This window comes from Phoenix dactylifera, chromosome 6, assembly GCF_009389715.1.
Source record: "Phoenix dactylifera cultivar Barhee BC4 chromosome 6, palm_55x_up_171113_PBpolish2nd_filt_p, whole genome shotgun sequence".
Lineage (NCBI taxonomy): Eukaryota > Viridiplantae > Streptophyta > Magnoliopsida > Arecales > Arecaceae > Phoenix > Phoenix dactylifera.
The window spans coordinates 9,652,458-9,662,951 of NC_052397.1; the positions used below are offsets into that span (position 1 = coordinate 9,652,458).

At 39.6% G+C, this 10,494-nt stretch overlaps 1 non-coding gene across 1 annotated transcript; it reads left to right on the forward strand.

The window, feature by feature from the left end:
* Positions 1-4,081: 4,081 nt before the first annotated feature.
* On the forward strand, positions 4,082-4,187 carry LOC120111239. The gene has a single exon (XR_005512317.1). It is a non-coding gene; the product is annotated as a small nucleolar RNA R71 (small nucleolar RNA).
* Positions 4,188-10,494: the final 6,307 nt, after the last annotated feature.

Sequence of the window (10,494 nt, forward strand, 5' to 3'; positions counted from 1 at the left end):
GGAGGATTGCATCGCGGGAGAGGAGGAAGAGGCGCCGCGGGATCCACGGGAAGACGCAGTGGTTGTGAGCGAGGCGGGATCACGGGAAGGTTTGGCAGCGGGAGAAGAAGATAAACAGTGGAATCTATATATATATTTTATTTATTTATTTATTTATTTATTTATGTTTTTATTTATTTATATTTTTTTATATATATTTTTTGTGCACTGTTCATATGAACAGTGTTTCCAGTAATTCTTCCCGAAATTATTTTTATTTATTTTATTATTTTATTATTATTATTTATTATTATTATTTTTTTATTTTTTTTATTTTAAAATTATAAATTTTATATGAAGGCACGCAAGGCATTGGTTGGGAATTGACTTTGGGTTTGAGGTGGGTCATGATTGTTGATTTGCTTGAATTTGTTCTCGAGCCCAATGACATTTAATTTTACCATACCGCTTCAGATTGAACTCAACCAGATCAGACCGTGACTTAATAAAAAAATCAAATATTTTTCCATATAATTATAACTTTCAATCTAACCAGGACCAAAGCCCATTGAATTATACCCTTAGCTTGATTGCAACTCCATCGGGTTAATAATTCGGGTCAACACAATCTCCTCCTTATATGTTTTTATGAAAGATCTCAACCAGAAGAGAGACAATTCAGAGTCTGTTTTAAGAAAAGTATTATTTACCTCATAATTTAAATTTATTTCATTGTTTATTCAATTTCATGGTAAAACAAGTAGTTATCCGTTTAAGAACATTGATAAGTGCTGGAAAAAGAATATTAAATTATAGATTAATCAGCACTTATCACACCCCCAAACCTATGTTTTGCTAGTCCTCGAGCAAAATGAAATTAAAGAAAAGCTCTAACTCACTTTCGCAGGCATCGCGATTGCATTTACCATATGCAACAAGGCTTTAAACCCCTAGGTTACCCTAGTGGACGAGTTATAGTCTCGTGAGGGTTTCCAGTGAAGATACCCACAAACTTCAATATCATTTATTGTTATGATTAATTTGTTGTTGTTGTTGTTGTTTTTTTTTTTTTTTTTTTTAAATTCGATTGATGAAACTTCAAATTCCAAGTGCATACTAGCTAGAAAAAAAAATTTTTTTTTTAATTAAAATCTAATTTAAGATACATAAATGATAAGAATTTCAAAGCACACACGGTTTTATTTACTAAGGCAGCCCAAATTCTAGATTAGTATGCAATCTAAGTTAAAGTCATTAAGTTTCCGTTTAGGGAGTTGTAAGACTTATTTATATTGGAGTGCTCGGTGAAATCTGGACCGTACACAAGCTAAGGGTTCGAATCTCCAAAATATTGTTAATACTAGTAGTTTCCAAGGATTGGTCGAAAAGACCTACTCACTGATTCAAAATCATCTTATCTGCAGGATTTCGAGAGTTGTGGATGTTTACTTTAGTACCTCACGGGCTTTATCTGTAATATTCCAGTTTACTCGAATTTTTACAACGACGGCTTTCACACTATTGTCTTTTCGGTCAATACAACATTTTTTTTTCTCTTTTTTTTTTTAAAGAAAGATATATAAATTGTGCACTTTTACTCTTGTGGTGATTTCTCCGTGTAACGAGCAATCAGTCGACAACTCTCACACCAGTTGGCATAAGGTGTCGGGCATCAAGACTCCCCTACGGACTTATGCTCGGAGTCCTCATCACAAGCCCACTTGATCTTTGACAATATGTAGCCCTTTTCGATGTTCCTGACTAAATCCATTTTTATTGATATTTTTTTTTTTGGATTAGATAAGTATGATTCATCAGGGTCCAAGGTTGCTACCATACTCTCAACATAATGTCGAGAGACCTTAGAGGAGTCGGCCAGTGTGTAGTGAAATTCCAAAGTATTAATTAGCTTACAACTCCCTAAGAGAGACTTAATAAAAAGAACTTAAATTTGTATTACTTCCCACTAGTCATTAGGCTTTTTAGATTTTATATACCTTGTGTGTTTATCATTCTCGCATAAATGTATATAAATTAGGGTTTTTTTTTAACAAAAACTTTTTTTTAATTATTTTATTAAAAAAATGAAAATAAACACATTTTTTTTAAAAAAAATATTTTTATTTTTTTCTTTTTTTTAAAAAATGATTTTTTATTACTATTATTTATTTTTTATTTTTTTTATTTTTATTTATTATTTTTTTTGGATGAAAATCAAGATGAATACCCCCAAACCTAAACCTAACATTGTCCTCAATGTTAAGAAATAATCTAAGAGAATTGGGTTGCCTCCCAACAAGCGCTAAGTTTATTGTCTTCAGCCAGACATAGTGAGATAGTTTTTGCATCTCCTTCTATGAGGTCATCTATTTTGTTTATCATAAAACACTCAATTTCCCTTGTGGGTTGGTCGGCCGCATTGAACACATTTAATTTTACCTTCATATTCCCAAATGATATGTTCATTACCCCTGTTCTACAATTGATGCATGCATTGGCTGTTGCTAAAAAGGGCCGCCCAAGGATCACGGGAATTTGTTTATTAGGATTAGGCTCATGTTCCATATCAAGGACAATGAAATCTACTGGAAAATAGAATTTATCTACCTTGACAAGAACATCTTCAATTATCCCACGTGGTGTTTTTACAGATCGATCAGCCAATTGAAGGGATACCGAGGTTGGTTTTAACTCTCCTAAACCAAGTTTCTCATAAACTGAATAAGGTAAAAGGTTGACACTTGCCCCTAGATCTAAGAGTGCTCGATCAATGAAATTATTTCCTAAGACACAGGAGATCGTGGGAGCACCAGGATCTTTGAATTTTGGAGGGGTGTTGTATTGGAGAATAGAACTCACTTGCTCAGTTAGGAAGACCTTCTTAGGCACATGTGTCCTAGATTTTCGCTTTTGTGTACAAAGGTCTTTGAGAAATTTGGCATAGGAGGGAACTTGTCTGATGGCATCAAGGAGTGGGAGGTTGATTTTAACTTGTTTGAAGACCTCCATCATCTCTTCTAATGAAGTTCCCTTTTTGCCAAATGGAGAGGGTGAAGTAAGAGCTTCAGGAAATGGGGCCTTTGGGATGTGAGTTTTGGCAGAAGATGGACTAGCCGAAGAAAAAGAAGAAGGTTTTAGATTTTCATTTGACACATTTCTATCCTCTTCTTCACCTTCCTTATTGTTGTCCTCCCCAATCTTATTGTCTATTATACGTCCACTCCTTAGGGTAGTCAAAGCATTGGCTTGTTCATGATGAATTGCATTTAGTTGATTTTCTTGAGCCATGTATTGTCCCCTAGGATTACTTAGTGGTTGGCTTGGAAGCTTTCCTTCCTCTCGCTTGTTCAGTGCATTAGCTAGTTGACCCATTTGGGATTCTAGCTTGGCGATTGATTGCGTATGAGAGTGCACTAATTGTGTAATGGTTTCCAAACCATGAAGGGCGTTCAACACTTTCTCCTCAAAGGCTGTGTTTCTTTGGGGTGGAGGAGGAGTGTGTTGAAATTGAGTCGAGGGACGGTAGGGATGAATATTTTGTGGGGTTTGAAAATTCTGAGGGTTTGGAAAGTTTTGGGAATAAGATTGGGCAGTATTCGAAGCTTGCTGCTTCCAAGAAAAGTTTGGATGATTTCGCCATCCCGGGTTATATGTATTGGAAAATGGGTCATTACCCGGTCTAGGTAGTGTTTGAGCAGCATTGATGTGTTCTTGCACGAGTTCGGGGAATTGGGGCGCTGAAGGGCACTCATGAATAGGGTGGGATGGGCTAGAACAAATAGTACACACTTGTGCTTGGGAAGAGTTCATGTAATGCCCACCTATCATCAGTTGGTCAATCTTATGGGACAATGCATCTACCTTGCTAGACAAGTCCATAGAATGACTTATTTCACAAATGGTCCCTTTTCTTTGAGAACTCGGGGGTGCTTGACGAGAACATGAAGCATGGTGGAGGGAGTTTTCATTTAGATTTTCAAATAATTTCCATGCTTCATGCTCATTTTGAAGCATGAATGTCCCCCCACATGCGGCATCAATCATCTGACGGTTTCGTTCAGTCAATCCGTCATAGAAGCATTGCACTAGCTGCCACTTAGGTATTTGATGATGAGGGCATTTACGGATTAGGTCCCTAAATCTCTCCCAAGTTTCATGAAATTCTTCTCCCTCAGTTTGGGAGAAGCTTGTAATGGCACGTCTAAACTGGTTCGTTCTTCCTATGGGAAAGTATTTTTTAAGAAATTCTTGTTGCATTTGATCCCAAGAACGAATTGAGTTAGCTTCTAAAGAATTCAGCCATTGTTTGGCTCTATCTTTAAGGGAGAAGGGGAATAACCTAAGTTTCAAGGCATCATCAGTGAAGTTTTGAATCTTGACAGTGGTGCAAATCTCAAGGAATTCATCTAAATGTTTGTATGGGTCTTTATTGGTGAGCCCATAAAAAGATGGGAGCATTTGGATCACACTAGACTTTATTTCATATTGTACAGCTGCTACCTCAGGTAATCGAATGCAAGATGGGGAAGTGTAAATGGTGGGAGTAAAGTATTCCCTCAGGAGTTTGGGTTGTTCTTCAGCCATCTTAAGAGGTGGGGATGATCCTAATATTTTGATCTTAGCTCGAATGTTCCTAAGGGTTCGTTCTATTTCAGGGTCAAAAGGTAATAGGTTTTGTACTCTAGAACGACTACCGTGCATACACTAGTACTCGATCAATCAAGCATGCAATAAAAGAGAAAAGCATACCAATCCTAGTCTTTGTCCTAAAATCACTAGACAGCTCCTAACTGGTTTGAAGAGGGCACCTAAGCCTCCAATCCGGTCTAATGAACCGAGTTGACCAGGTAAGCTCCCAGGTAAGTGGAGGGGTCACGATGCGTTCGCAAAGGTCCCACTTAAAACCCACTTGCCTCGAACAGATGAACTGTCTCCCTTATAGGGACAAAGCTTGCCTAGACATCAACTAAGCCACAGAGCGAAATTGGTGCAACCTTCGGTGATCTTCGTCCTATTGAGCTCCAATGTCCCTAGGGGCCAACGTCTAATTGATTTTAATTAAAGATGACACTATGTGAGATTGAGTTCACCTAAGTTGGGCAAGAGTCCGGTGATGAAATCCGGCTCTTATCTTGTTGGGGTGATTGCCCTTACTATGTGCAAATTGATTTGTGTATGTGTATCAAGCATGCATTCACAATTTTGCTATAATTAAAATCAAACAATCACCACAAAATTTCAAACCAATAATTAGTTTAAATAAGAAAAGTTTAGAGGTTACCAAAGGGAATTTCTCCAGTAATTTAATTTTTTTTTTTGCAAACCTCTACAGCATTTCTTTTCCGGCAGTTCTCCTTTTGATCATCCCAGATTTTTTTTCCTCGATTCCTGATCAAATAAAAAAATAAATAAAAATTAGTAAGGGAGAAAAAGGAGATAAGAAAAGTAACAATAATAGAAATTTTTTTTTAAGAATTTTTTTTTTAATTTTTAAATAATTTTTTTTTAATAAGAAAAATAACTATGCGAGCAATCCCCGGCAACGGCGCCAAAAATTGATCGGTTCTTTCAATTTTGAAAATAAACCACGCAATAGCACGTATCTTGTAGGATAGTGATTACGGGTGTCGGTCCACAGGGATTGGAGACAAGTTATTTTTCTTTTAAAAATAAATCAAAAAGAAGGATTTGATAACTTGATTTAACTTAATTAATCTATGAGTACGAATTGAAATTTTATCAAGGTAAATAGATCTAGGGTTTGGAATCCACCACATAGCATTGCATCAAGGATTGTGTTCTTAGTTTTTATCTTTTGGAGAGGCATGCAATTTTGGCTACAAGTCTTTTAAAATAAAAGCATAAAGAGTGTTAGGAAGATCCATCTTCGGTGTAGCATGAAGTGTCTACCTAAGTATGCTAATCTAGGATGCAGCACACTTCATCTTCCTAGGCATGGATCATCTTAGACTACTTTAGCAAACATGATTAGTAACTAGCATGCTCAAAATTCAAATATCATGAAGAAATATTTCATTGGAAATAAGAATTTAAACAGACTCCAAAATAATAAAAAAAAAAGAAGTAAGAACTACAATTGCCCTGATACATTGCTAGGGCTTCATCCAGCCCTAGACTAGATGTTTAGCCGCGCATGGTTTCCGGACGACCTCCCATCTTCAAATGAAATTGAGCACCTCTCATTCTTCCCAAAATATCACAAACTCTTCTCTTTCCCCCCCTTTTTCTCTCTTTTTTTTATTTCTTTTTCTCTCTTTTCTCTCGGCTGGTGGCTTCTTTTCTTCACCGAAACAGGGGAGACCCCTGTTTCTTTCTTCTCAACCGAGCTCTCCCCCCTTCCTCCCTCTTCTTCATCTTGCTCTTATAGATCGCCGAAGGCCGGTGATGGATCCCCAGCGAGGAGGAGGGCGTGATGCTGGGAATGATCTCGGCGGGGGCTTGATTTCTGTTGCACGAGAGATCGCTGGAGAAGGGCGTGATCGTTGGACGCGGCTGGAACGGACTGATGGCGGAGGAGCTGGATCGTTGATTGCAGCCGGCTGGGATCGCGGAGACTGGGATGGGATCCGGATGCGCCACGGGCGGAGGAGGAGGCGGAGACGCTGGGATTTCGACGCGGCTTGGGTCGCTGATCTTGGAGGAGAAGACGCCGCACGCGGTTGATGGCGGAGGACCCGGGGACGACGACGACGTTGGGGCGTTCGGCTGGGACGAGCTCCTTTGATCGCGCGGGGGAGGATTGCATCGCGGGAGAGGAGGAAGAGGCGCCGCGGGATCCACGGGAAGACGCAGTGGTTGTGAGCGAGGCGGGATCACGGGAAGGTTTGGCAGCGGGAGAAGAAGATAAACAGTGGAATCTATATATATATATTTTATTTATTTATTTATTTATTTATGTTTTTATTTATTTATATTTTTATATATATATTTTTTGTGCACTGTTCATATGAACAGTGTTTCCAGTAATTCTTCCCGAAATTATTTTTATTTATTTTATTATTTTATTATTATTATTTATTATTATTATTTTTTTATTTTTTTTATTTTAAAATTATAAATTTTATATGAAGGCACGCAAGGCATTGGTTGGGAATTGACTTTGGGTTTGAGGTGGGTCATGATTGTTGATTTGCTTGAATTTGTTCTCGAGCCCAATGACATTTAATTTTACCATACCGCTTCAGATTGAACTCAACCAGATCAGACTGTGACTTAATAAAAAAATCAAATATTTTTCCATATAATTATAACTTTCAATCTAACCAGGACCAAAGCCCATTGAATTATACCCTTAGCTTGATTGCAACTCCATCGGGTTAATAATTCGGGTCAACACAATCTCCTCCTTATATGTTTTTATGAAAGATCTCAACCAGAAGAGAGACAATTCAGAGTCTGTTTTAAGAAAAGTATTATTTACCTCATAATTTAAATTTATTTCATTGTTTATTCAATTTCATGGTAAAACAAGTAGTTATCCGTTTAAGAACATTGATAAGTGCTGGAAAAAGAATATTAAATTATAGATTAATCAGCACTTATCAATCATCGATGCCATCCCCAGCCATTCTATCCTCAACATCTCCACCATTGTCACAGTTAGCATCATTTGAAACACAAGATTGATGCACGTGAACAGATTCTCCATGTTGCACCCAAGTCTTGTAAGAAGGCGAGATTCCTTTCAACATCAAATGAATCTTGACAACTTGAATGTTTTGTTTTTTGTCATTCATGCACTCGACACAAGGACACCAAATATCATTTGCTGAGCCTAAATTTGCCACCGCAAATTCAATAAAGGACTTCACCCCTTCTCTATACTCTTTACTCTTCATTCTATTTTTTATTGTCATCCAACTCTTGTCCATTTTGACTGACCTACAAAGTACTTTATCAAGTTAGATTAATTAGTTTATAGATTTATTTTTGTATCCTGCAAAAAAAAGTTGTAGCAGAAAACCAGGGACGGCCCAATGCATTTGGGGGCCTAAGACAAATTCAGTGAATGAGGCCTTTTTTTTTATATTATTATAATAATAATAAATTTTAATAAGTATAAAATAGTTAAAAAATGATATGAAAATAGATAGCTGTCAAGTATACTATTTCAACAAAGATGCATGAATCTAACAAAGATAGACAGGAAGCCTCTTCAGTTTAATATAATCCTTGAATAGAAGCATGGAAAAATAATTAATTTAAAAGAAGTCTCATCCCACCATCTCCCATCTCCCATCTCCCATCTTCCTTTCGATACCCAAGCTACATCACAGCACGGCAACCATTCAACCCAAACAGAAAGGAGAAGAAACAATTAAAAGAATCTCCACCCTCTAGGAAGTCCATCTCTAATCCCCCTATCTTTCTTCCCGATGGCCCAGCTGGATCAGGAGTAACGTGAGGGAAGGAAAACCAAGACCAAAACCAAAAAAGTGTCGGTCACCACCCTCTAAGAATCTCCACCCTCTAAGAAGTCCATCTCTAATCCCCCTATCTTTCTTCCCGATGGTTCATCTCTAATCCCCCTATCTTTCTTCTCTCCACCCAAAACAAAACTACTGTCCCCAAATCCCTCCTCGCTCTCTCTCCCTGCCGGCCCAAGAAAAGGCCTTCGCCCCAAATCCCCTTCGCCTCCTCGCTCTCTCTCCATGCCGGCCTGACCGGAATGGACCTGGCGAAGCCCTGTGGTGGCTGCGGCTGCGGCGACGGCGACGGCGGCGAAGGAGGAGAAGCCCTGCGGTGGCTGCGGTGGAGAAGCCTTACGGCGGCTGCGGCGGCGGCGAAGGAGGCGGCGAAGAAGGAGAAGCTCTCCGCGGTGGCTGCGGTGGCGGCGAAGGAGGAGAAGCCCTCCCGCCTCGCCTCCAAATCTCCCGACAACCCGGCCCCGACGACCCCCACCTCTTCGCGGTGGCTGCGGCGGCGGCGAAGGAGGAGAAGCCCTCCTGGGTTTCTTCTTCTCCCGCCTCGCCTCCAAATCTCCCAACAACCCCCGACGACCACCACCTCTCCCTCTCCCTCTCCCTCTCCCTCTCCCTCCCGGCCTCTGCTAAATCAAATAACGGAGGACCCCCACCTCTCCCTCTCCCTTCCGGCCTCTGCTAAATCAAATAACGGAGGACACATACATTGGACGCCGACGCCGAAGAGCTGAGCGAACGGGTGAACGGGCGAGGGCGACGGGTGAAGGCAAAGCATTAAAGCAGAATATACCAAAAAAAAAAAAAAGAGTTAAAGTAGAATAGAGTAATAGGGAATTAGGGTTTGTTTGGTTTCTCACACGTCCCCTACATGCATACTTTTTTCGACTAAATTTTTTTTAGTCGCTGGAGATGAACCTTTAGGGATCAAAATTTAGTCGCCAAAAATTTAACTTGGTTTTGATTTTTCGCGACCAAATATACATTTAGTCGGTGTAGGACAATCATTCAGTAACTAACAAGGATGTTGGTCGCAAATAGCTTTATTTGCAGCGGCCACTATTCATTTAGTCGCCGAAAGTGGTCGCTGAAAGTGTATTTTCTTGTAGTGGTCTATCAGTCATGTTTTCTTTGGATGCCCTCATGTAGTTTAGATTTGGGATTGTGTTATGGCTTCACCGCAGGTTGTGACCTCAGCTAAGGACTTCCTATGCCAGTTGAAAGAGTCCCGGCGAAGGCTCAGTATTGTGGAGTGGGGTATCAGATGCACCAACTTGGCCTATCACATATGGCTGAACAGAAATGCCCATATCTTCAAGGATAGAAGAGTGCACCCAAAGACAGTGGTGGATAGAATTTTACTTCATGCAGTGAAGGCCACTAGTATTACTGTTGTGGCTTTACCTGGGTCAGTCAGGGATATCTAGAGTTCCCAATTAGCTTGTATAGCGACCAGGACTGTTCTTATCTTTTGGGAGTCCCCATCCGCTGTCTTTCTTAAGGTAAACTTTGACGACAGTATTTCTGAGGATGGACACAGAGGAGGAGCGAGCCTTGTGATTAGAGATCATAACTCCATATTTGTTGCAGCCGAGGGTCATTATATCTTTGATGAGTCTGTCTTCAGTGCAGAACCGAGAGCTGCATGGAAGGACATCATCCATGCCAGGTTAGTTTTGAGTACGGAAATATCTACCTTAAACGTGATTCGGCTACAGTGATCGACTGAATTCAAGACCAGCATAACTATGTTGACCGGCACCCATTGCTTCGGAATATGTGCAGGCTCATGGGAGGGTTTGTTTCTTTCTAGGCCATTTATATTTATTCAAAGGCGAGCAATGTTGATAATTGGATTGCTTTCTATGCTGTGCATCATTTAAAAGAGTTTCTTTGGAAGATATTAGCATTTTTTTTTTCTCTATGTCAACTTTTATTTATTTTTTCTGATGGTATTCATGCACTTTGGTGGGAGTCATCGTTGTATATATATATATATATATATATAAACTAGTTGTAATGCAAGCTTATCCCATGATACTGAAGTGATGGATAGTTTAGAGCACGCCGCACG